General features: G+C 39.9%; 1 protein-coding gene across 5 annotated transcripts in view; it reads left to right on the top strand.

The window, feature by feature from the left end:
- Window positions 1-27,438, top strand: part of LDLRAD4 (low density lipoprotein receptor class A domain containing 4) — a 284,848-nt gene that overhangs the window by 19,803 nt on the left and 237,607 nt on the right. For all 5 annotated transcript variants that reach the window (XM_074548131.1, XM_005486727.4, XM_014266815.3 and 2 more), the window contains one exon: window positions 26,724-26,848. The gene's annotated coding sequence lies outside the window, so the exon portion shown is untranslated. The remainder of the gene's footprint in view (window positions 1-26,723; window positions 26,849-27,438) is intronic.

Below are 27,438 nucleotides of genomic sequence, written 5' to 3'. Positions count from 1 at the left end.
ACAGGGAGAGTAGAAGAGATGGAAATGTGATTATCAACAAATACACAGTAAAGTGTTTTCCCTGATCAGTACTTTTATGTATTTTATATTAATTTTTTATAAAACATGATGTTCCTCCCTTCCCAGTTCTTTCTAGCTTACCAGATGACTGAGGTTAAATTAAGTACTTCCCAGCTATGATTTTCAGGAAAGCAAATTTACTGGTACTAACTCTGCAGGAGCCCTGTGCTGATATTGATGGCTGGCTGTGTTCATTGGCAAGAGAACGGCTCTCAAGTGAGATTATAACCAAGAAAACGTGTTGACTACTCTCAATACGGATTCTCCTTTTATACCCAAGTCTGTGTTTGTAACTGAAAGTGTGGGATATATTCAAATTTGAACTTCTGTTCGTGTCTGTGAGGGGGAAAATGTCCTTATGTTTTAAGTGACTGCATATTGTGTCTGTGCAAATATAGGTCCTCTTGATGTGAGGAGAGCTATTGAACACATCAAGATTTGTGCTGTACAAGGCTTTAGGAATGCTCATCTCAGTCGTTTAGGATTTGGTGTGTGTGTAAAAAAAAAAAAAATCTGCTTTAACTTAAGGTTAGTAGAAGGATCCCAGCATATAGGTAATATTTTGATTGTGGGTATTTGAAAGGGAAATGTTAGCAGTGTAATTTTAGCAGTGTTCACAGACCTTGCTGATTTTCTTATATGTTATGCCAGATACAAAACAAGATGATTAACTTTTCAGAAGGAAAAAATCTTCTCTTCTAAAAGCAGGACCACAGGGATGTGTCAGATGACAATATTGTTTATTGCTCAGACTTAGGAATTGGTATACACTGAGCAATCTGAGAACCTTGTTTTATTGTTAGGTATCAAAACCAATGCAATGTCAAATGTTGAAATGCTGAATTTTTGTAGGATGTTTACAGTGTGTTATCAAAGATATTGAAAGAAGCAATGACCATTAACAACAACAAAAAATAAATATCCTGTAAGTCTTAATATGAAATGATAATTAACAACAACAACAACCCAGGTCACTAACCTTCCTTATGACGTGTAGGTTTCAACCTGTGCTTGGAAGTAAATATAGAAATCTAAAGGAAAAGAAAGATTTCTGAATAGATTATCATTGGCCCAGTTTAATGCAAAGACGTGATTAGTTCAGAAATTAGAGAGGTTACTTTTCCATATGTTGAAAATAACCTGTGCCATAAAAATAAAAACATAGTACCTAAAAAAGAAAGGTCAGAAGATTTAAATCTGGCAAAGCAATGTCTGATGCCTTCACTGAGCTGAGGAGCTGTTCCAACTTAGGTATGGAGGCAACAACACTCTCACATCCCAGGAAATGCTAATTTCACAAAAGTGCCTGTTGTCCAAGAGGACTGTTTTCTAATTTGCCAGACAACTTCCCCACATATCCATCAGGATGACACACTGAGGAGGTTATTTGTATAGTGATGTTCTGTTCTTCCTTTCTCTCCTTGCCTTTCCACTGAGTTTCCCTGCCTGTGAGCTGTTCTGGTTCCTTGCAAACTGAGTTAACAGGAGCTAATATTGGTACTTTCAGGTAGTTTATTCCCAGCTGTTCTTGCAACAAAATAAATGTTCTGACTGAGTACTGCAAGTATTTATGAAGCATTCCATCAGAGGGCAAGGATTGCTTCTGAGGTTGGGGTGAGGGTACAATTGCTTTCTCTTAAGTTAAAGCAAGGGTCTATTTAGAGAGACAAGGAGATAAAAGGCAGGAGATGACTGCGTAGGGGAGCTGTGTGTGCATGGAGACATACATTATATATAAAGAAAAAAATTAGTCACGTGCATCATCTTTAAAGTGGAGAGACTAATGCTAGCTGACTCTCAGTCCTTTAGATTATTCTGTGCACAGTTGCACTTGAGTACCCTTCCCTCTGTCCTTTTCCCCAGTGCTGAATGAAAAACAAAAATTGGGTGGAAAAAATGCTTTGGGAAGATAATTCTGCTGTTGTCTCAACCTATGGCTCATGTAAAGCTGAAGGTGAGTAGTGAGAGAGAGCACATTGCACCTGCCTGTGTTGTTTTGTCTGTGTGCACAGAGTCACACACTGAAGAGTCCAGTCTGGGACTTTTAGGAGGATGTCGCATTGTTTCATCATGTTGGTCTGCTGCATCTGTTTGTTGTTTTATTTCTCTTGATGCAAAATACTTATTGTGAGGGGAAAAAAATAAAGTATAAGAAAAAGAGATGTGATCCTAAGGTACTTGGTTTTACAAAAACTAAACTAAACTGCATATTGGTAGGGTGTCCCAGTAGTCACTTGTGGGCATACAGGAACATTCTGAGTTAGAGATTTTGGGGTGTAGCTTATGTTGAAATATGTTTATTGCTATCATGCTTACATCTCAAAGTAAAAAAAAAAAAAAAAAAGACTATTAAGTGTCTAATCACATTTTTTCTTGATATCAGGCTTGACCTAATTTTGGGAGCATGTTCCGTTCTCCTCCACATTTCTGCAATGGAGTATGTTCAGTACCTCACTACTGTGTTCCTTTAACTGTCAGTTCTTGGATAACAGGATTTCATTGCATTATGATGTTTTTTTGGGGGTGTTTTTTGCTCTATTCTCAGGTATCTCTGATATCTAAAATCCAGTTTTTCTCTATTGAAACATGTACTTTCATCAGGTATGTTTCACACACTGTATGTACTGTGCTTTGGAATGTCCATTGTGGTAATGCACTGCACAAAGCCCAGCAGGACAGTGTGGGGTAGATTGCTCCTTGAATCTTTCTGTTTCTACTGGGTGGATCATTTAGCAACATCCAGTCCCCTTGTGTTTAATTGCCATTGTTCTGGAGGCTGCCTGCCCTTACCCTCAGGAGATATTCTTAGTTCCTGGCTATAGACATGACCAATCTGGTGACCTTTTGATATTGACTGTTACGTTTTGCTGACAGTTCAGGCATTTCGTAGGAGTGGAAACTGTTGTCTTGACAACTAAGCTCCACCTAATAATAGATAACTAAAGAATCCAAAAGTCCAAATATATAATAATTCTCACAAAATTCAAACTTATTTTTGAGTTTGAGACCTGACCTCAAACACAAATATGTTTGCTTTAGATCTGTAGCATGAGAAGCTCAGGCTTCACCATGGCACAACAGTTTTATAGTAGGCTTCATCTATATCTGTTTTAGATGCTGTTTTTTCTGTGATAAAACATGTTAATTTGTGCTAGTTTGCTGCAAAGATGACACTGTATTTGCACTGTAACATGTGACAACAGTATGAACAGTACACAAACTTTTATTATGCAGGTTATTAGGTTTTTATCTCTATTTTTTTCCCAGAAGAACCAGATTGCTCCTCAGCATTTCTGCTGTGCTAATAATGCTTCTTACCAGAGCAGGGTGGGAACAGACCTTGAAACATGGAACTCAAGTTCTGATCCTCATTCTGAAGAGGAACAGCAGTTCAGGCTCAGCATTAAGTTGTTCGTCTGCATATAGGGTGCTTTAGAGGAGGTAGCATAAGGATTTTGTAGCAGAAGTTGTGTGTAAATGTCACGTTCAGTTAAGGCACAAAAACCCAGGAAGGCTCTTTGGTTACCTGCAGAATTTTTCTGGAGTGGAGGAACTGTTACCCAGCATTAAAGAGATCCTCTGTGGGCTGCATTTTGGAGTGGAGTGGGAGTTAGTGTAAATGAGTTTGGACAAGCTCCTTTTTTCTGGTTCCATCTGTGATTTTAAAGGAAGATTTAGCAGTGAGATTTTTTTTTAACTATTTGTGAAAGAATGGACATTGTATTTAAAATCACATATGCTGGAAACATCACTATTCTACTGGAACTGGGAAAGATGAGCTCTGAGAGTCCCTTTTATTGCAAAATGCCTTTGTTCAGAAAGACATCATTCATCTGCCATGTAACACTGGAGGTGATTGGGGTGTGGTGTGACGCTGCTGCTGTTTCTCTCAGGCTGGCAGCCCCCACTTGCTGTGTGTCCCTGTTTGCTGAAGAGCTGATTGAAAGCTTGGATGTAATGTGATTAAACCCTCTTTTTGTGTGTGTTCCTTTGAACATGCAATGGAAGACTCTTCTGCGAAACTACTATTGTCCAGAGAAGTAGTCCAAAAGCACGTTAGTGCAGTGTTCTAATCTACAGGAACGTGAGTAATCCCTGGGAATTATTTTGCATAAATTTGCAGAGGCAGGAATTGCTTTGGGGATGTTTAATTCATAGCAGAAAGGTAACATTTTCTTGTATTTTCTTGAAATATCTGTCTTAAATCTGGAGATGTTATGGAGAGGAAGGCAGTAGTCAAGACCATGAAGCTGATGGTAAGAGATGGAGGTTTTGGGTTTCCATTCTTTTATTTCTGGAGGATAATCATAATATTATTTATTTCTCCCCTGCAAAAGATTTGAAATGAACCAGGAAAGAAGATTTGAACTATTGCTTTCCCTTTTGTTTGAACAGATGTAAAAGTATGCATTCAACAAGAGGAACAAGTTAGTGTCTTGATTTGAATTTCTCATCTTTCGTTTTTGTGGATCGCTCTTTGGGCTGTCACAGTGCATAAGATCTTTGTGCTTTAATAAAAACAACCTGGTTGTGTGGAAAAAGAACTTGAGTCTTCTGCTTATGCTTAGTACTTTACTTTCTCTGCCCTTAGGACTGGTATCAATTAGTTTGAGAGACTACTTTCTAAATAAAAGGTGTCTATAATATTAACCTGCACAAAACAATTTTCAGTGATCTTCAGGAGAGAAAAAATGTAAAAAGTAAAATGCTATTGAATAAAAATTAGTATAACGTACTCAAATTATAAAAGACTGAGTATCCATAGCTGAGGCTTTCAGTGGTTTTCAGTTAGTTAAGACTATTTCAGTTGTTTGTAGCTTTCTCAGGCAGGAGCTGGAAATTGGACTGGAAATTTTCCATGCTGCTTTGGACTGGTTATTTGGTCTGGAAGGCTTTTCAGATGCAGTGAACCAGCTGGAAGTATTTCTGAGCAGGAATTTAGGAAAGAAGATGATCGCTGCTGTCTCAGTGGTGAGGTCTCACCCATTCACAACTGTCTTGGAGGAAGAGTTGACATGTGGTGGTTGAGCATTGCTGGGGCTGTGCCAGGACAGATGTTGCAGTGCTGCACTTCAAAGTGGGTTACTGAAAGGCTCTGGATTTAGACTAAACCTCCCAGTGGGAATGGGAAGGGAGTTACTGCTGGTACCGATCCTTCCAGCCATGCAGTTTGACTGCAGCCCTGCAAGTGGTTGTGGAGGCACGACTGGGGTGTGGGAGGAAGAGGAAGGTCAGCAGTCTGTGGGCTGGGAATGGAGGGCCTGCTGGGGTGGGAATCTCTCAGACAATCTCTCTGCTTAAGCCAGCCTTTGATCCATACATCTGGGGCTGTCACAGTATGTTTCACTTGGAAGCCTCTTGTTTAGGAGAATGAACTGTACTTAAAGGATGGTTTCTGGAGGAGCACCTATGTGTGTGTTCAGTGATCTCCCTCTGCCCCAGATGTATGTGAACACAGAGCTCTCAGTTGTTTGGGGAAAATCTCCCTCCAAGGGTCCTAGGTCCTGTCTGCATGTAAAAAACCTGCAGGAGGTAGCAGGAGGAATTTATGAGAAAAATAACAATAAAAACTCCTATTTAGAAACAAGGAGCCTTTATAGATTACCCACTATGGGACCAGTTCTATAAAAATTGTTGTTTAATTGTGTCAACAATTGGAAGTACCTGGGTTTGGGAGTAAGTTGAGGGAAGAGTGATGTGAAGAATAACTATGGAAAAATAATTTTCCCTGCCATACTGCCTGACAGCAATGGATGGCATTTTTTTATTACTGGCTTAAAATAGATGTAAATACACCTATAATACCTTTTGTTTGTGGTGTTCTATAAAATGCTGGTCAGTGAGTTCAGTGAGGCGAGTCTTCCATGTAAGGTACTTGGGATGCAGCTTAAAAGATACATAACTTCTAACTCTTGTTCTCATGCTATTTGTCAACTTTATGCTGCAGGGAACTGTGATTTGCCAATGCCTGTGGTTTTCAGACTTGCTGAATCCAGAAACACTTGGATTTCTGCTGTTTAACAAAGGAAATGGCTAGGATAGTAGAATTATTTCACATTAAGTCATCAGAATAAATGCAGAAAGAAACATTGCCTGAGAGTTAGACCAAGAAAGAAAAAATGCAAACATGTTGCTGTAAAGTTATCCAGTAACCTGTGTGATTACTCCCAATAAATAACAAGAACACATGCTGTCATACAAACAGTGGAAATGGATCTGGAATGGCTGGTTAAAGCAGACTTCTCTGCATTTTTTACACGGGGTAATAAATAATTTGTCTTTATTCATGTGTTTTTTAAGGGTAGCCCATTAAAATGTCAATAAACATTGTTAGGAATGTAGAGGATCCATGAGGTTTTGGATGGATCAAATCTAGGGATGTGTTTCCATCTTCTGGGATTGTAACAAAGGGAGAAGGAATACTCGAATACAAACAGAAGGTTCCACAGTGCCTTTTGGGTACTGACTTAAAATACAGTCTCATGTTGAGCTTGTGAATTTTTGATATGAATGCAATGCAGGGGAGGAACTGGCTGTCCATGAGTTTCCCTGGAAAGTGCCAGCCCACCTTGCAGCTCAGGTTTGCAGCAGCCACCGCTCTATAAAGGTGGCTTGTTCAGATTTGTCCAGCCCAACTCTTTGTCCTTAATCATACTCAGTCATGTGCTGGTCGCCTCAAATTTACTTTTCCAAATGCCAGTAAACTAATTTTTAGGTATTAAAACTATGTCTGCTGTAATGCAGCCCATGACATTTTCTTAGCCCTCTGACTTGTAATCGGTATTGCCATTAAAAGTTGTTCTCCTGTGCATTCTGGTTTTTTATTCAGCTGCATTCCTGTAGTTGGGTAGCCTTTCCCTGGAAGTCTCTGAAGCACCAGGATTCTTGTTCACACTCTGCTTCCCATGATGAGCTGCATAAGGCAACATCTGTGCAGTACAGAGAAAGCCCCCAAAAGAATATGAGTTGTGTCTGCCTCCCTGCTTGTCTTGGCTTGCTTCTCTTCCCCTCCTGTGCTCCAGGTCTGTTGTCCTAGTGCCATTCTGCACTCTGTTGTAAAACTGGGTTTTACAACAGTTCTACAGTCACTCTGCGGTGACTGGCCCATGCCTGGGTGAGAGTTAGCTTCGTTCTGCTGTTGGTAAAACATGAGCAAATGGTGACTCTATAGAGAGAGAGACCATGGAGCTGCTCTGTGTAGTGAAGAACTAAGGGGAAGCAGTGGCAGGAATATGAGCAAGCAGGGAAGAGATTAGCTGAGAGAATGCTGAAGGTTTGAGGTGGATATGGAGAAACTGATGGATAAACCAGATCCTGAAGACAGGAGTGGCAAATGACTGAAAAAGTGTAGATACTATTAAAAAATATTCAGAAATTAAGGAACCTTGGTTATAGGTGACTTTTACCTGTAGTTACTCACACTCAGTCCAGGCCTGAAAACTCTCACTTGTGTTGGATGTCTTGCGTGGTTCTGGAGTGGATGTTGTATGCTGGGTGTACAAGAGCATTCACTGGAGCATTTTCTTCCTTCTGCAGTGAAAATGGGGAATTAAATATGAAGTCAGTACTACGGCTGTGGAGGAGCAAATTAAAAAAAACTAAAGGGGGGAGTATTCTTATTTTGTCCAGCAAATGTTGGGTGTTTGCCAAAGGGAATACTAAAAGCAGAGCCCTGATGAGAAGGACCACACTGGTGGACACTTCTCCATCAGTGGTGTCCTTGCAGGCTGTCCCTCCTTTCCTCTGCTCGTGGCTCTTGTGTCAGTTTAAACAGGAAGGCTGCAGAGCTCTGCTCTGAGGCATGTCTTTACATTGTTCATTAAGGTACTTTCCTAAAAAGTGGGACTGGACTTCAGGACTTTAATTTTGCAGAACTTTAATTGCTCTTTGATTGAATGGCTTTGGTCATTAGTGCAGTTGTAATGGGCTAATGTTCTTTGAGGCTAAAAATGAGTGGCCGTGGTGGGAGAACAGCCGTCTTTCCCCTGTGTCATGCTGTAGACAGACTGCTACTTCTCTTGTCAGCCTCTGATGTAACTTAATTAATTGCAGTGGAATTACTCCTGATATATAATTAAGTGAGAAGGAAATTGAACTGGGCAGTGTGAGAAGTTCCCTGTGTTGTTGCTGGCGATTTTGAAGAGAAGTGGAAAAGTTCACATTTCATTACTGCCAGTCTTTTACCTTGAACATGAAGTCCTTCCAACTAAGCACTGTGTCAGAAAAAAAAGTTATTGGGTATGGTATGTTGGTTCAAGGTCACTCTTTCTTTAGCCAGTTGCAGAAGTTGAGTTCCCTTTTTTTAAATATTCCTGTGGGATCCTCACTTGTTGGAAGGTCGTTCAAAGACCTGTCTATGTCATGCCTTGTGCGTCATACAAAGACCTGCCTATGACATGCCGTGAGTGCCTTCTGCCTTTTGGATTTGCTTTGTCATATGGGGAGATGGTGTTTCATGTGTGGCTGGAGCTGTTATGGGTAACATTCTTCTTTTTACCTGGCTCTCAGCAGATCTTTTGCTGCTTACAGGAAGTGTTACACCACAAGAACCACCAGTGTGAGGGCTTCCATACCAGTGTAGCGAGGTGGTGATTATGTTAACTTTGGGGGGCACAACTATTTCTGGTATCCCTGGTTGGATAGATGCTGTTTATACAGAAGCAGTGCAGCTCTGACAGTGGAAGCCTCACATTTAAAGTTAATTATAAAGAAGTGACTGGAAAGAAATTACAAAATATCTGCCATTCCTCAGGGCTTTTGTGAAGTTTGTTGTCACTATGAATATGTCAAAACTAGTATTCTTCTGATAGCTCATTTTTCATGGACACTCCTTTTGCTAGATTTACTGTTCTTGTTGGATGTCTGGATTAATTTTCCAAGTTATTTTGTAAATCTTGGTTTAGAAGTTTCCTTTTTTGATAATATCAGTAATAAGTTTTAGTACTCTTTTTCCCCAGCTTGAAAAGTATAATGAAAATATTTTATCTCTGTGAGAAAATAAAGTGTATTTGAACAAAGATTAAATAAAAAGATAACCTTGAGGATATGTAGTATGAGATAGAGCTTGAAGAAAAATAAATACAAATGATCAAGTCTGTTGTGCTTATTCCAAAATACTTGATTTGGTCTGCATGCACTTAGCCTCTTCTCTTTTTTTTTTTTTTTTTTTTTTTTAAAGATTTTGGAATAATCAAGTTGCAGTCTAAAACTCTTCTAATACAGAGGAAGTTGAGCTTTAAACTGTTCCTTATCTTCTAACTTTTATTATTTAAAGCAATTTTTAGTGTGATTTTTCGTGTAAGAACTCTTCCTTGATTGAACTATTTGTCACATCTTTCTGAACAAATTGAAGCTAGCTGTAGTTGATATAAACCCAGAGAGAATAAATAATTATCTCTATGTTGCATCTCCCAACACTCAGTTCTGGAAACAACAGAAATATTTTGTTGAAATTCCTTTGAAATTTAGGCTTTTTGTCCAAAGATCAGCTGCAAGGCATGCATCCAGGCAGGATGGGAGAACTAGCAGAGGGGCCAGATTGCATGGTCAGTTCAGGATCTCCATCACTTCTGGTTCTCTCATTTTTGGGAAACATAGGATCATTTTTACCATCACTGAAATGAAAATAGAATTGTTTAAAATATAACAGCAATCTTTGTGAAATTGTAGTTAATTGTAAAACTCTGTATGTGTTTATGCACATGGATGGATGTACTCTGTTCTTGTGAGAGTCCACCTGCAGTGCTGGGTGCAGCTTTGGGATCTCCAGCATAAGAGCATGGACCTGTTGGAGCGAGTGTAGAGGAGGCCACGATGATGCTCATTGGGCTGGAGCTCCTCTCCTGTGGAGACAGGCTGAGGGCTGGGGCTGTTCCACCTGGAGAAGAGAAGACTCCAGGAAGGCCTTAGAGCAGCCTTATTTGAAGGGGGTCTGCAAGAGAGCGGGAGAGGGACCTTTTACAAGTGGGAATGGCTTTCAATGGAAGGAGGGACAGTTTAGATCAGATTTAAGAAAGAAGTTTTTTACTTCTGAAGGTGGTAAAACATTGGCAGAGGCTGCTAAAAGAGGGTGGTGGATACTCCAGCCCTTAAAACATCTAAGGTTGGGCTGGATGGGATTCTGAGTAAACTAATCAGGCTGAAGATGTCCCTGCCCATGGCAGGGGAATGGGACCAGATGACCTCTAAAGGTCCCTCCAATACAAGCTATTCTACGAGCCCATGATATATGCTTATATCATAAAAGCTGTTCCTTACTTTTGGCTTGGGTAAACGCATTTCACATGTCAGAGTGATGGAAAAATTGCATGTTTAACTGTTTACTAGGTGCAAATTTTAAAATACATTTTCTGATAATAAAGTGTATTTTTGGTAGTGTTTATATGCTGTCACAGAAGTTTGTTCCCATATTTTCTGTAGCTGTTATCAAATGTTTGAGACTGATATGCTGGGGAAGGTGGTGAGGGTGCCATAGAGAAAAATAAATGTGTAATGAAGTATCTGTGCCAGGTGGTTAGAATTTCATTTAAGCTTGGTAAAATTTGGGAAATTTGCACATCCTATCTAGTGATATGGGAGAACAAACAAATAAATTTCCAGTTATCCTTAAGGCAGATCCTCAGTGGTTGTAAACTATCACAAAGCAAATTAGGTTAATAGAGATTTGATTATATTTCTCTGACTAGTTGAAAATCAGAGATGCTGCTGTGGTGTCTGTTGGATTTGACCCTTTTTTATTAAGGAATTCTTGTTTAAAAACTGGTAAATGAGTTCCAGATGAGCCTATCCTCTCTCTGAAGCAGGGATTCTCACTTTACTTCTACCCTCTCTATACCCTATATAGAAACATAACTTCTCTTCCTTTTGTTTTTCCATTGGCTTCATCAGCATCCTTTCAGGTCACACTCAGCTGACTTAGTAAAGAATTGCTGCTCAAGGTCCAAAAAAAGAGAGGAACACTCCTCTCTGGAAGAGAAATAAAGAACAAAATATCAATCTGACAAATTTAGAAAAAGGATGCATTTTATATATCATCAGGGGCTATGTGTAAATGTGGAACTGGTTTTTTTTTTTAAGGATACATAATGTTGTCATTTACATTTTGGTTTATTTTTTGAATTTTTATGTCCAGGTAATTTGAGATAGCTTCTACATGGTTAAAATAGTCTAGACTGTAGGTAAGACACCGTAGATTAGTACTAACTAAAGATTCAGTTGTGCATGTTCATCTAGGTGACCTTATTTTTGTCAGCATTTTTGGATTGCAAATGGCTAATTCTGACTTCTACTTAATGTCATTTGTTGTTAACTTATTCCTAGAGAATGACTAAATTATCATTTTGAAATGTTCTTCTAAACAGTGTTAAATTCAGGAGTTAGAAGAAGCAAAGAGAAGTATTGTAGTACAGTAATTCTCAATAAAAATTGATTCGGAACAAAGCCATCCTTAATGGTAAGTGTCGTTTGAAGATGACCTGTGATTACAACCCACAGTTTTGCTGTCATTTAAGCTGGAGGGGACATGTGTTACTGCCTTGCTCAATTGATGAGATTGGATGGATGATTGAATGATGAGACTGCAAGCCAGGTCTTTAGCTTGTCAACTCATGGCTAATTCGCAGTGACAGTGTGCATGGAAGGCAAGTGTCTGTATCCTGTCATATTTAAGCTTCTAGTTACAGCCTTCTTTCTGTTTAATGCTGTGGTTGCTCCAAAACAGACCAGAGAAGGAAAAGATGGCTAGGGACAGAAATTGGCAATTTTTGTATATGATGCTTGCTTCTTTTTTTTTTTTTTTTTTTTTTTTCCTATTTCCTTATTTCAGTGTTACCATGTAGAAATTACATATTAAGGAAGTGTTATCCATTAGCAGAAATATTTAGCTGTCTGGAAAAACAGTCTGTGTTTTTATAAAATACGTTTTCAGTTCACTGCCTTCATTTGCAGTTTCCAAAGCTTTTTGAATCTGCTGTTTTCCCTTTTTCTTGGGATTTTCACATTTCTTCTGTTCTTGCCCCTTCTCCCTCACTTGATTCTCCATGTCATAGATGTTTCTATCACTGGGAGTTGTGTTGTATAACATTAACAGTTAAATTATCATAATCAGTCCTAACTACTGACTAAATTGCAAGCAGTTCTGTATACTAAAGCTGCTGAAATCTGTCTAGTAACTTCTGTTTCCTTATTGTATTGTAATGATTTTACCCCTGCTGCTTAGCAGAAGCCTGGTGACAGGAAAAGGAAAGTAGCTGTCTGGTCCTGTTTGTTAAATGAACATCAAAATAATACAAGTTGTTAAATGAACATCAGAAAAAACAAATGTGAAAATGATGTGATAAGAGAAAATAAATGGATCTCTGATCTTCTAGGAGCTGATATCCTTTTAAGGTACTGAAAAACTCAGATGCGGTTACCAGTTACTTTTCATTTTTAGGTGGTTTTAAAAGTGGAGCTCTTTGAGATGAAGCCAGTTACGAGAAGACACTCCATGTACATAAACTACTTTTCACCCATGTGGTTTGATTCCCTCCATTCCTAGTGATTGTGACACCCTCATTGGTACAGGTGACTCTGTTGAGTTGGTTCGCTACTCACTGTCTCTTGATCAAATGAAGCTACCATTCCCCCAGCAGTCGATGGCAATGGGTGGTAAGTTTTTCTCATGATAGCACCTGCTGTGAGGCAAATACTAGAAAACACTGTAAATGGTGTACCATTAGCTGAATCTAAGCCCTAACAATGGAGCAGGTACTGCCTGTGCAGATGCTGTGTCCGTGTCTCAGCGCAGGGATTGATCCAGGAGCACACACAGTGCAAAGTGGCTGGCACAGCCAGCTGGGGACTCGGAGCCCTTGCAGCCTCAGTCTGTCTGGAATTCATTAGGCTGGTCCCACAGTTCTGTTTTGCAGGGTGTGTTATGTAAACCGTGTATATTATTGGTTCTTTAGATTATTTGTGTTTTCTCCAGCTGGATGAGTAAGTATTATGCGGAAGATTTGGGAGCTTGCATAAGCTGCAGAACTTAGAAACGTGGTGAAGTATCGTGACATAGTGAATGGGGTTGTCGCAGCACGCTGCGCTCCCTGCGCCTGAAACTGCCTTGATGCAGCTACAAAGGGGAAGATTAGACACAGAATTAGTAAATTCCTTTTATTTTACTTTTTTTTAGTAGACTGTGTAATTTTTCTTGTCTGTCTCAAAGAAGAGTTCAGCTCTGGATGCAACTGTAAATAAATGTTCCTTTCTTCCTTGGAAGGAAGAAAGGAAGACTGTTATGTGACACATGACAGTTGCCACTAGGTCATATGTGACATTCTACATGCATGTGTAACATTACCTGTATATGAAGTACCATAACCAAAATTATTTGACACATAGGTTTTAAGCAAGCATGAATATACCTTTGATATTTTAAAGGCATACATGGAGTCTAATTAGGATACACACTCCCAAAATTTTAGAAGTGTAGAAGGTTTAAATGATTGTGTTTGCATTCAGCTTTGCTGTTTCACTACAGATTAATAAAATGTACAAGTCATGAGATGGTGCTGTGACAGCCTTATTGGAGAAGGTGTTTGGGAGCAGACTAGGAGGGAGCATGCAATATATGTGATGTACTATGCAGGATATTGGTAATATAATAATATAAAATAATTGATATAGTATGTCAAGTGTAATGGGAGTGTATTTTTTATGTGTTGAGATACAATTGTGTTAAAAATTGGCATAATAGGTGCATGTAGGAAAAATCTAGAGTTAGTGCAGACAGTTTGACAAATATATGTATTTCTTCCCCCAAATTTTCTTTTAAAATAGTTTTGGTTGATAATTTTGCTTTCTTTGCTTTTGCCTTTTTGTTAAGCAATATTTAGTTAGAAGTGTACAATGCACACGTGAAATGATTTATTGTCAGTGTTTCTATCCCCGAGTACATTGCCTGGCTCTTGGACATATTCTGAGTTCCTTTTGGTAAAGTTGGTTGCTTTTAGAAGGCGTTCAAAGCACAGACTCCTACACACCTTCAGTGAGGAATCTTGAAAGAAAAACTTGTTAAGTCATAGAATCATGGAATGGTTTGGGTTGGAAAGGACCTTGAAAATCATCTAGTTCTGACCCCCTGCTGTGGGCAGGGATGCCTGTTGCCAGACCAGGTTGCTCAAAATCCCATCCAGCCTGGTCAAGACACAGGAGAATGTGGTTCTCATCAGGGCTGACCTCAGTCTATGGAGTTGAGACCTTTGTTTCTGACATAATTTGGGACTTTTTGGGGTGGATTTACCCTGGCTGGATGCCAGGTGCTCACAAAGCTGCTGTACAACTCCCCTCCTTGGCTGGAGAGGGGAGAGAAAATATGGTGAAAGGCTAATGGGTTGAGATGGAAGTGATGGAGTGAGATGATTCAGCAACTACCCTCATGGGCAAAACAGACCTGACTTGGAGGAAGTAATTAATTGATTATCAATCAAATTAGTGAAAGATAATGAGAAATAAAAACTAAATCTTTCACCCTTACCCCTCCCTTCTTCTAGGCTCAATTTCACTCCTGTGTTTTCTACCTCCTTCTCCTCAGTGGCACAGGAGAAGATAGAATAGGGGTTGTGTTCCATTCATGGCATGTGGTCTCTGCTGCTCCTTCCTCCTCAGGGAGGACTCCTCCTCACACTCTTCTGCTCTTCCAGTGCAGGCTCCTCTGTCCATGGATCGACAGATCCTGCTGGGAGCCTGTTCCAGAGTGGGCTTCCCACAATTTCCCTTATTCTTTTGGGCGTCTTCTTGCTCTGAGCTGAGGTTCCACCATGGGCTGCAGGTGGCTTTGCTCCACTGTGGTCCTCCATGGGCTGCAGGGACACGGCTCCCTCACCATGGTCTGCACCACAGGCTGCTGGCTTGTCTCAGCTCCTGTGCCTGCAGCACCTCGTACCCCTCCTTCTTCACCGACCTTGGTGTCTGCAGGATGCTTGTCTCGCATCTTCTCATTCCTCACTCTGGCTGAAATTGCACAGTTTCCCCCCCTTCTTTAATGCACCACTGCAAAGGTGCTGCACCATCACTGCTGAGCTCGGCCTTGGCCAGTGGTGGGTCTGACCTGGAGAGAGCTGGCATTGGCTCTGTCAGACACAGGGAAAGCTTCTGGCGGCTTCTCAGAGGAACTTCCCCTGTAGCTCCTCTGCTACCAAAACCTTGCCACAGAAACCCAAAACAGACCTTAAAAAACATCAGTAGCATTAAGCCTAATTGGGAACAGGATTATAAACTGGTTGGAGAAGAGATTCAGTGTGTGTGTAAAGATACCTTAATTGATATTCTTCATGCCTACTTTAGGAGGGATTAAATAGTTACCCGTTTGAAAATCAGTGGTGAGTTGATACATTTGTTTTCTGTGCTTGTATAAGACAACACTGGAGTTCTTGTTGCTTTATCACTATTCTAAGCAAGCATAATTCACACAGTGTACTTGAGAGATCTAGAAAGTTTAAGAATTTTATGTAATCTATCTAGTGTACTGGTATATTTGTGAAGCAGGAGTATTTTTGGCCATCTGTGCATTTCTATCAATGTGCATTTTGTTTGTAGAGCAGTGGGCCAAAAAAAACGAATCTCAGAAAATTGATATCCAGAAGTGTCTATTAATTTCCATAGTTTTGGGTGTATAAACCACTCTGCAATTCTGGGGGCATTTATTAGCTGTTTGAAACAATTTGATATATAAATTTATATTTTGTAAAATAAAACCCATGCTTTGCTTAGTATGACATCTCTTAGCACTCAGAAAACCTAATCTTCCTTCCTGCGAGCTTGTCTACCTGGTTTGGTTTCTAAATGTTAATACCCAGTACCTTGGTACCCTTTTAGAAATAACAGGCAAGACTTCAAGGTGATAGGCAGTTACAGTCCCTTTTAGCTGACAAATGAGTGCATTTCTCCCTGTCCTGTCCACAAAAGATGCTTTTGCCCATCAGGTTCAGATCTAGTGCTGCAGCTACATTCAGGTGGGCGAGAAGGGTGGTACAAGGATTTGCTTCCCATTTTCTTTGCAGAGACAATGTAAAGCACTGATAGGACTGGTCAAAACCTATTCAGTCAGACATTTTCTGACCTGCAGGTCTCTCATGCAGCCTGCTCTTATCCCTCTGCCTGTCCCATCCCGATTCCATCCTACTTTCTTGCAGGGTTCATTTCCTTGATTAAAAAACAAGTGCTGTGTCTTTTAATCTTTAAATCCCTTTTCTGTTCTTGTTTCATGGATGAGCTTAGCACTGTTTTCTACAGCTGCAATGAGCCGTGTTGCAGCCTCCCCCTTTGGTCACTTTCTGCGTTCAAAAGAGTCACCTCCAATCTTCTCTTGCAGAAACCCTGCCACAATTGCTGCAGTCAAAGGCTGCCTGAGTTCTTGTTGACACAATGCATCACAGTTTTAAATTGTGCCCATACATTTGAGGTACAGATGTTTTTGTCTGCAGCTCAAGAGTCTCTAAAGGGTAGTGAAGCAGCTTTCCAAGCAAAGCCAGCAACAAAACTTGACTGGATGATCCTGCTAGATAAAGCAATTGGTCTGTCTGCAAAGTCCCACACAAGTTTGAAGGCAGAGGGTATTTCCTGCTTAGTCTCCTAGTGAAAATATGAATTTTATAATGAGGTTGCTTTTTTTGTCACATATTTGCCAAGATAACATAACTGTTTGACATTTATGTGAAGTATTTAATTAACAAATGTTTCTAGTTGAAAACATTTTAAAATTGCATAGATATGTTGCAGGTGAAAGCTCTGGTGAGTGAAATGCATTATCAATTTGCTCTGCAAATCTGTTTCTGAAATTCTAAATTTTAAATGTGTTTTAAGGATGAATCAACAAGGAAGTTCCTTTTTGCTTGCCTGCTCCTTCCTCTCCATTCTTCTGCACCTGGACTCTTCTCATCATCTTCTTCCTCACTGCCATTTCTATTTCAGCCCCATTGTTTGAGAGTGGTTTGTTTTTTCTCTCAAGTTGTGCTGTAAGTTCTTTGTGGCGTACCCTCTTCTGTTTCTCCATAGCTTCGTACGTATTCTCCGTACACTCCTCTCCTTCTTCTGCTGGGGTATTCTGGTGGCAGCTCCCACTCATCACAGCTGCTGCCATTTTCCCCATGTACTGTGGGGAAGAGCTGGAAGATAGAAGTTTCAGGACTACCCATGGAGCTTGCAAATTTTGGTCTCATACATATGATGGATGAGGTTTGAGTTCAAGATCAGAGGCAGGGGCCTCTTGTGCTTGAGGTGAAAGACCAAGGGTTGTTGCATGCAGAACAGTGCATCCCACATGGACTGGCCCCTGGGGTCAACTCTCGTGCCCAGCTGTCCTGGAGTCTGTGGTGGAGTCGTGGATGTCAGGGTACTTTTATTGTGCTTTGGGGAATAATGGGCCTGGTCACTGGTGATGGAGGGCACTGCCAGCACATCTGGCACTGGCATTCTGAAAGAGCCATTGTAGGGGCACGGATGAGGGCTTGCCTTGGTTGTACTGCGTCTGTGCTGTGGTCTGGTGTGTGGAATGACCCAGTGCAACTGCTGTTCTGGCAGTGTAGAGCACAGGATGGATAGTTCTGCTTCACAGGAGGCAGATACGTGAGTTCTAGGTTGTGTGGAAGTGTCAATCCTCGTGGAGAGAGGAGGGCCTGGAGATCTTGGAGCTCTAAGTCCAACTCGCGGTTCCTCTCTATGAGGAAATTCACTTTGTGAAGAAAGGTTTCTCTTGCACAGTTTGAGCTTTTCCCTAGCATATGGGTAGGTAGGAAGAGTTTGCCAAATGTGTTATAGTTACATAAAACATGCAACATCTGACGGGTATGAAAAGGGTTATAATAAATTATTCCTTTACACTCCCTCTTCAGAAGAGCTAAACAGAATGGTAATACAATGCCATTTATGTTTTTTGTGCTAGTGTGGAAATTCTCTAAGTGAGCATGGGCTAACAATGGCTAAACCTATTTGAGAGCTTTCTGTTAGGCACGTACTGCACTGTTTCAAGTTGCAGTGTTCATTCTGGTTTTATTTGCTATTGCTATTAATACCTGTGTATATGTGGGAGATTATTTCCCAAATCTCATCTCCATTTCCAGACCTGCATCTGCTATGACCCAGAGATATGAGAGGCTGCTTGAAGTTCTTAGATTTTTTTTGTCTCCTTTCTCCCCTCTCTGTCGTTCCCATGTTTCAAGCTATACTAGTTTTCTGAAGGATAAACTGAAGTTAAAAAAAGAAATAGAGTTGTATTTAGGAGCTAGGGATTATTTTGCTTTGCTGGAAATATTTAGCCAAGCTGGTGGTTTGGAAATATTTTCATGAGAACTGCTGAGCTAAAAGTTACCGAGACAAAATTCCATAAAAACAACTGTGAACTCTAGTTTATAACAAAGTCATTGTTGGCAGCCTTCCGTTTAAAAACTTTCCATAGCTGCAAGAAAGACTTATGGATCAAAGTGATCTGAATTTTTTTTGGCATATAAAAAAGCTAACATTTGGATTTGAACCTCACTGGGACTAGTTCATTTCCATTCATTTTTTACTCTGGATCCTTAATAAGAATCACACCAAGGATCAGAGGATGGGAAGAGACACTTTTTTCTATTTAAAATTGGTTCCACAGGATGGAAATTTGGCAACAGACACGGAAACTAAGCAAATCTATTTAGAGAGCTCTCTGCCTCTCTGTATAATGAAACCAACAAAAAAAATCAAATAGAGATTTTAATGATGAAGCCACACTTTGTTGAAATTTTCCATTGTGCTCTTTTCTTGGTCTTTTTAGCTTGATGACAACATAGTTATTTGGTGTGAGGTGTATGTAAAAATTGAGGGTGCCAGCACCCATCTTGTGTCTTGTGCTCTTCAGAGCTTCTGGCCACTCTTCACACTAATGAGCCAGGTACAAAGAGTTTGGAATTGGTAATATCAAAGAGGCTGAGGGTGCCACAAATAGTGCTGGGATAAATGTTGGGAGAGAACTTTGATGAGAGGAGTCACTGGAGGTTTCAGACAATAATTTAAGGGTTGGGCTGTGGCTGCTGTTAATGCAGGAACACATGGGAGCAAGTGGAATCAGTTTCCCATGGCTAACTCCCACAAATCAATGTCGTATCTTTTCAGAATTCAGGTGCCCTTTGTGGTAGGCTGGTAGGAAACAGCCAGGTTAGGAGGCTGGAAAGACATTATTCCCTGCACCATTAACTTAATGGTCAGCAAAAATGAGCCACTAGGGGGATGAATATTAATAAATTCATCTAGTAAAGAATAGTAGCAATTTGCTTAAGATCAAGGAGAAAACTTGGGGGAAGCTGTAATTTGCTGACTCAAAAATTTTTCTGTTGCTATGCAGTTGCTGGCACTCCCACACAGCTGGCAGACAGCAGAAAAATATTTAATTTTTTAAAAAAAATATTTGCTTTCTTTTTGATCCTCAGGTTAAAAATTGTTAGAAGATTTAATAAAGTCTTGTCTTTGTGGAGAGAAAGAGGAGAAATTGCTGTTGTTTTGCTTATGCCACTTCTTACTTATGGCCATATATAAAGGAAAGAGATGTTACTTTATATTCCCTGGATATTTGGGTTCAAAATATGCAAACACTTAGGGATTTTTTTTTTTTAATCAAAAGGCAGAAAATGACATTACTTTGTTTCCCTTACATCTTGTTTGTAAAGATGTAGAATTTGTAAATAACAAGGATACTATCTACTTCATAATGCAGTATTTACAGCTGTGTTACCAAGATGAATACAAGCTCTCTAGGAAGAATCAGTAGAAGATGGGAGGAATAAGGTAGGAATAAATTAAGTGGTTCTCAGTCACTTGTCACCACACAGTGGTTCTCAGAGTAGTTGGCCTGGGCATTTGACCTTGTTGATGAAGTGAGAGAGTGTGCTGATGATTGTAACCTGCTCGAATTAGTAAGGTTGAAGTGGACCATGAAGAACTGGAGGACTGACTGACATGGCTAGGTGGCTGAGTAGTGGAAAGACAGGTAAAATTCAGTGTGGATAAAGTGGTCTACATAGGGAGAAAATAATGGTGAGTCTTAAGCTGTTGCCATGTGTGAGTCAGTTACCAGGTTATGATAAACAGCAGTGTAAAACCAGAGCTCTGCACAGATCAGAAAAGCAAATCAAATACTAGGAAATATTAGTAAAGGAATAGAGCATTAAAGAGATGGCATCCTTTTTGCCACTTTGTATGTTCATGGCTCACCAGCATCTTGCATCATGCACAGTTCAAGTCCCTCAGCTCAGAAACAATATAACAGGATGAGAAAATTTTGGAAAAAGCAGTATTTTTAAGAGATATAGAATGGCTTATGTCCACAGGAAACAGGGATCTTTTTTTTTTTTATCTTGAGAAGAAGATGCATTGGAAGATATTCTTGAGATCTTCAATGTTGTGAGTAGTGAGGAGAGGGTACACAGGTTTATTGTTCACTGTCTCTGCCAGCTCTTAAAGGAGGCATCAAATAAATCATAAGCAAACAGAAGCGGGTCTTCTAAAAACACTGTGCCAAAGAATATTGCATTTATTGAAGTTTTCCATTTTCTGACTGTAAAGGTTCAAAAAATAGTAATTTTCCCCCCTGTAATTGTATGTGTGATGTGATGGATAGGTGCACTTTGAAATATTAGTGTCTTCTATGTTCTTTTGTGTATCCCTGTATTTTTGTGTATCCCTGTATTTCCCAGAGTACCTAAGTATCACCAGTCTGTAAGGAAAAACGAGATACAGTCATTTGGCACAATTCAACAGCCTTCCTAGATGTCTAAAATTATTGAAACCCTTTTTTGATGTGTGGGGAAGTGGTTTTGGGTTTTCTTATCCAAGTGTCTGAGCTTTCTCAGTTACTTGATAGGGTATAGTACCTTGGATTTTAAAAAGGAGTCTAGATTTAGTTTGTAATAAATGTCTTCTGCATTCCCTTTGGCCTTAGAAAATAACACACTCAACATGTTTGAGAACTTCAGTTGTGCACATAGGAGAAATACTCTAAATTATAGTGGTGTAGGTTAGTTGGCAGTCCTGGATTCTCATTAAGGCATTGTGCCTCTTAAGGCATATGTGTTATCAGTAAAGAAGGCAAAATTGTCCTTCATACCTGAAATATGGTAGGTTCTTTCCCATAGCCAGCTTCTGAAATGATCCTTCTTTAAAGTTTGGTGTAACACTGCAGTTGTTCTTGCCAAGAAACCAGAGGAATAATGACAATACCAAGAGCTTTTATCTGCACCTTCCTGGGTCAGGTAAGTTCAGTTTCCTTCTTCCCAGAGTCACTCAGCTCATAGCAGCAAACATTGTATTCACGTTCTAAGCGCATGCACTCATACATCTTTTGTGCAAGTCCCACATGCTTTATGCCATCACCCCTCTCCTCCCAGTGCCTGCACTGGATCCTGAACCTTCACTTGAGATGTTCACAGTCATCCTTGGCGGGGAACCATGGGCTGGCCTCTGCTGCTTGGGCTGTCACATCCTTGCTCCTTGTACTATATCTGCTCTGGGGATTTCCGTTTCCAGGACCAGCTGGAGAGCTTGGATGTGCATGCATGAGCCTCCCCTGCTCACTGAACCCTGACAAGGGATGGGTGATTTTACCCATCAGTTCTCCTCACAGCACTAGGAGGCCTTAATTAGTCTCTACTGTGATGGATGCATTCTCTTTTAGGAAAACTGGGGTGCTAGTTGTCTGTGAAAAGGACCAGTTCCCCTTTTGGTTGTGCAGTGGCTGGTGTGATATTTGTGTGTGATGGACTGGTGTGTAACACTTTGCGTCTGTGATGAGAGACAGATCTGAGGATGATCTTGAACACAGTTGCAGAGAAAGCACAGATATCAAAGTTTAATGGGAACCCAGGTTTCCTGATGGTAACTTGTTGTGCTAACAGCAGATTCATTTGTTTCCTAATTAATCAGAAGGAGTGTTCTTTTTATTTCAGCCATCTGGTGGAGAGCATGTTGTTTAGCTTCTTGCTACTGCAAATTGGAGCTACACAGGAAAAAGGATGTTTCAACTTCTGTTTTTGGCTTGTTTTTCAAGGTTGAGTCAGTATAGTGCACGTTAAAACATACTGTAATGAGTTGCAAAGTTCATCTCTCAAGGACTGCAAAAATTTAACTAAAATTGTCCTTCCTGAAAAGACAGGGTGGTGATATTGATGATTAATTGCCTTTATTACTTGTTTTATTCCATGCAATCAATTGTTCAGACAAAAGCAAAATATCCTTAGTGAGCTGCAGGACTATACTAGGATACCCAATTTGTTACCACTTCGTAGAGAACATTCAATGTCGCTTTTACATTTCTTCTTTGGATTAATGTCAAAAGCATATTGCCTGTCAAACAATTTGTCGTTGGGTGTGCCATTAGCTTGCTAACTCCTCACAAGGATTTTAAAACATTGCATTTTTTTTCCCTCCAGAAGTCCCCTTAGCGCAGCCTTTCTTTGGAAGCTATATTGTTCTTGTGGAATATTTTCTGAGGAGCAGTCTGTCCCTATGCGATGTTTACTGTGTTTTTGCCTTGCAGCCAGCAGATTTTAGTACAAACTCGCCTGGGGGTGGCCTTGTCCTATTTTCCTCTTAGATGGTTCTGGCATTTATAGAGCTTGGGAGATCGTGCTTCTGAATTTTCCAGTCTGAAGAGCCCGAGCCAAAACAGCAGGGGAGATAGCAAACCTGTACGTTGTTTGGCTCACGGCAGCTGGGCCTGTTTTCCTTTGACCTGAAGCAATGGCAGCTTTTCTTGGGTTTTGTGTGGAGGAGGGGGAAGTGAGGAAGAGGAAAGCTACGTGAGGAAAACTGCTTTATCTCTGTGATTGGAAAAAGCAAGGCTTACCTCTGCCTCAACAATCCCTCTTTTTGCACCCTTAGCAAAGGTAACTCCAAGCTGCTTTCAAATGGCACGTGGAGATTGTCTTTCTTCGAGTTACTTTATGAGTATTGATTATTCATAAGAAAAGAGAATGTGTATTGTTTTAATATTGCATTAACATTTTTGAAAAACAAACTCTCCATGTTGCAGTACCATAGCCCTTGCAAAATGGACTTTATGTTAGAGGGCTGGCTGCTTGGCAGTTTTTAGAGACATTTCATAGCTTCCCATCAACCTGCATTTTCTCCCTTATATCATGGTCACTGAAATAAAATAGTCTTATCTGAGTCTCCACTGGGGAGCAAATTGTGATGAATGATTGTGGGAATATATGAAATACCCTGCAGATGGGTGGCTCAGAGGACATAACTACTCTTTGGGTTTGGCCTTGTGCTTGAAGAGCCCTTCTTGTCTTTAAACATTGTCTCTGAAGTCATACCTGCTAAATGAGGTTTCCTGTGGAAATAAATTTCAATGTTGTTGCCTTTGAGGTATTGCAGTTTTGTGTTTATCAGTAGATGTTTCAGTTAAGTTTTGCATTTATGTAACAGAAACTTTTAGTTGTGCCACAAGAGTGGATTTATTTCTATAAGAACAGATTTGCATGTGGTTATTGGTATCCTGAACTTTTGAATTCCAGGGGACTTCAGAGTTCCCTAAAAAGTGTGTGAGAACAACAAAGAGATGAGGCTTAGTACATACTTGAAGTGGAACACAAAAGAAAACAGCCTGTGTGTGCCAAGAATTTCCAAGGAACTCCTAGTGATTAAACCAAAGTAAAAAGCATCGTATTTCCAAAGAGTGATAAGATTCCTGTTTGGATGTCTGCACTGGCGTGGGACTAACGGGTGATGGATCCTGAGCCTCCCCAAGCCGAAAATAAAGGGAAAGAAAAATTTTAGTCTTTGTCCAGGTTTCAGTGTTTTCTCCCGTTATGTTGCTCCATAGCTTTTCCTTACAGATATATATGGATCTCCACAATGCTTGTTGAGAAGCTCAAGAGAAACTCTTGTTTCTGCTGTAGTTCTGGCAAGAGATGACAGTGCAGAAGCTGCATGGCTGCTCTCTCTGTGAGGAAGCTGTTGACTGGCTTCATAGTGCAAATTTTTTCCAGAATAAGAATTTTCTTAATTGGCAGCTTTGATGAATTTCCCTCCTCCTCTCTTGTCCCCATTTGCAACTTTATGAGTTGGTCAGTCTTACGTGCAAATCATGTTTCATCCTGAAGGGAAGATTATTGGGGCCTGTAGGGGGATGCAAGAAGCTAGGAGGACATTAGGGCAGGTGCATGCTACCCTAAAGGTTTCTTGTTGGAATAAGGAGAGTTAGCAGAAAGTTGGTGCTGTAGAACCAGCCTCTCCAGTCTCTCTTGGCTCAACAGTGTGAATGCCTCAGGCTGTTGGAGTGGGCCAGGAAGGAGCTGAGCCTTTCAGAAAATATGCTGGCTTCAATATCATTAGGTGTGTTATGTAGGCAAGTAGTCCAGATTTGCCTAGCTGGTCTATATTTATTTTACTGTCTTCTTTCCATTCAGCAAGTCCATGTTGCAGTAGGAGGCTCTCTTTCCTTGGTCGTCTAATTTGTTACCAACATCCTCACCTTTGCAAGTTTCACTCTTTGTGCATAAGGAGGCAGTTTAAATTAGATGCATAAAAAAAAATCATAATCCATTCTAAGGTGGTAATTTACCTCATTTTCCTTTAATAATAGCCTTTTTCAGTAGAGGTTTTCTTTGTTTAACATGAACATTTTCTGCTTTTTGATGTGGTTTTTTTCTACAAATCTCAGTGGGCTGTAGTGAATCCTTGTTTCACATATTCCCTCTTTTTCAATGATTGTCCGAACTCTGAAGGCAAAACACAAAGGTCAGTGTTCTCTCTTGGACTTTAGTACTGCTCCTAATCTCACTTTTGTCACTAAATGTAATGATTCCTATAATTTGTCTTCTTATATTTAATATTTCTCCTTTTGCCCTTAGGAGTAGATTTCCTTTCAATGTTAATCTTACTCAGGGAGGCTGTAATCAAGATTTACTAATTTCTTTCTTCTTTTAATGTTCTCAAGAATGTCTTCCTTAATACTAGGTAGCAGATCCAGTGGATTTTTTTGCTGGTATTAATTGCTGTGTGAGGAAGTGCCCTTGAAAGTCAGTTATGTAAATGAGCAGCCTTGAGCTGGCCATAAGAATGATGTTGGCTTGAGTTTTAATTTAATAATTGAGGAACTGGAACATAAAATGGTTCTTTAAATCTAAAATAGGATAGAGTCATATTCTTTATTAGACCAATTCTAATTGCATGGAGTGTATCAGCAGTTTAACGTTTAGTTTCAGTGATCGCTTTGCATGCAGGTGAGCGCTTTAGATGGTCATTGTTGGATGGTTACTATTAGGAATAGTTCTTTATTCAGTTGCCTTAGGTATTTCTAGTTGAGTATTCTGAAAGAAATTACTGGTTTGTTGTGGCTTTAAAACAGCAAACTGAGTCTTTCTTAAAATGCATTCTTATAGTATGGGGTTTCCCCCCCCCCCCTTTATTAAGTTAGTGATTGTAAAAGTCACTGTAAAAGTTTCTTGTATTTTTCCTGAGGATGTGTCATACTTGAATCCCTTGGCTTATTGAAAAGTCCCTGAGTTCGGGATGGTGGAAGGCACGCACCTCCTGTCTGTTTGAGTAAAGGTTACTATTTCTTGTTATGCACAATATATGCAAAAACCGGTGGATGTGAAGTTATTTGCAAATACAGGCTTGGCAAACCTCCTCTGGAATTCGGAAAGGGTTTTCCAGCTCGACTTAGTCATTTTTTCCCAAATGTCTTGGCATAACTGATCACTCAGGAGTGACATATGGTAGAAACATGCTCTAAGGGACAAGTCTCCCGGATGGCGCACAGCACCACACAAGATAGACAGATGGTGGCTTATTCAACCTTGGAAAAAGTTTAATCCTACATATTGGCACGTCGGCCAGGGTACTGAGAGAGAGGCACACACATGCCTGTGAAATCTGAGGCAAAGCTTTTGTGAGTTTGCTTGCTGTCGCTGAAAGAACTAGAAGGACTGAGCTGATACTATACCCAATGAGTATCTGCAAAATTATGGGCTCAATGTGCTCTCCAGAAAAAATGACGTTCCTTAGAAATGTGGAAACTCCAGAGGCAGCAGGACAACGCAGAGAATAAAATTTGGTGAACTTCTCACAGCTGTTTCCAGACTAAAACATGCTTATTCAACAGAGCTGCTGAGTACTTAATTTATTCCCCAATAGTTGTTGATTAATTGAAGTGTCTAGTAGGAGATAAGGGTATTTTATGTTTTTCATAATTTTAGTTCTAAGTTGCTACTGACTTTATGAAGTGTGTTAGACTTCACATCAGAGAAACTGTAGCCTTTCTCTTCCGTAGGTTCTAACAAGAAGTTATAAATTCCCTGATGGTAATTTTAAGTTTATGGCAGACTATGCTAGCACTACAAGGTTGTTTTTGTTTTGTTTTGTAGTTGTTTTTTTTTTTTTTTTTTAATAAGGAGAGGAAGTCATGCCTTTCACTCTAATATCTTCAAGTTTAAGACAGCGAAGAGAGAGAAACAGAATATTTCATATGGAAAAATAAATCTGCTTTGAATTCTTTCTGGAAACCAAGTAGTGATTGTTTGTTTGTTTGATTCATTGAATTTCTGGAGTCAGGGCTGTTTTCTGTAAGGATTTTGAAAATACTGACCAATTGAAAAGATAAAGGACTGTCTGCCAAACTTTTTTTCCCCCCACTTTCTTTTTTTTTTTAGATCACACTCGATATTCACAACTAGAAGCAAGACTCTCCTGACTCTCTGGACTTCAAGGATATCATTATGTTGTATTGGAGGAGTTTAAACTAGACAAGACTTCTTTCTTCAACACTTCGAGAAAGGTAAATGTAATTCAAACAAACAATCTTTTTGCAGCTGAGGAATAGTTAGGTCAAATTAATCCCATTCTAGTAACATTTCAACCACAGAATCATCATCTTTTGGATACTTTGTGTAGATACATACCCATATATATATTTCTATAGCTAAACCTTCCTAGTGATTTTTAGATGTTAAAAGATTTTGATTTGTCAGCCCTTGTATATTTTGTGGAAATGTACTAGTTTCAAGCAATTCTCTAACATGAAAAAGGTGGAAAAAGAAGAGGAAAGAGAAGGGAGATGCCTGCAGTAGCCAGCCTATTGGTACTTGAATGGATGGGGAAGACCCAGTTAATGTTTCTGTTCTGTCTAATGAGTAAAATTACTTGAAAATGAGATCCTAGCTAGTGAACTATAAAGTCAAATTACTCAAGCAGTACTGATTGACACATATATTTAAAATATTGTGTGGTTGGGGACACCCAAAGGGAGCTGCAAAGAGAGAGACTAATTCAATAACCTGTTGTTTAGGTTACGCATGGAAGAAGTAAGAGATTACAAATCCTTATGTTCAGCTGAGGGTGCTCTTGTGTAATACAAATAGCTGCTAA

The sequence above is a fragment of the Zonotrichia albicollis genome, chromosome 1 (assembly GCF_047830755.1).
Source record: "Zonotrichia albicollis isolate bZonAlb1 chromosome 1, bZonAlb1.hap1, whole genome shotgun sequence".
Lineage (NCBI taxonomy): Eukaryota > Metazoa > Chordata > Aves > Passeriformes > Passerellidae > Zonotrichia > Zonotrichia albicollis.
Note: the sequence above shows the minus strand (reverse complement) of the source record. Positions and strands in the feature narration are given on the sequence as shown.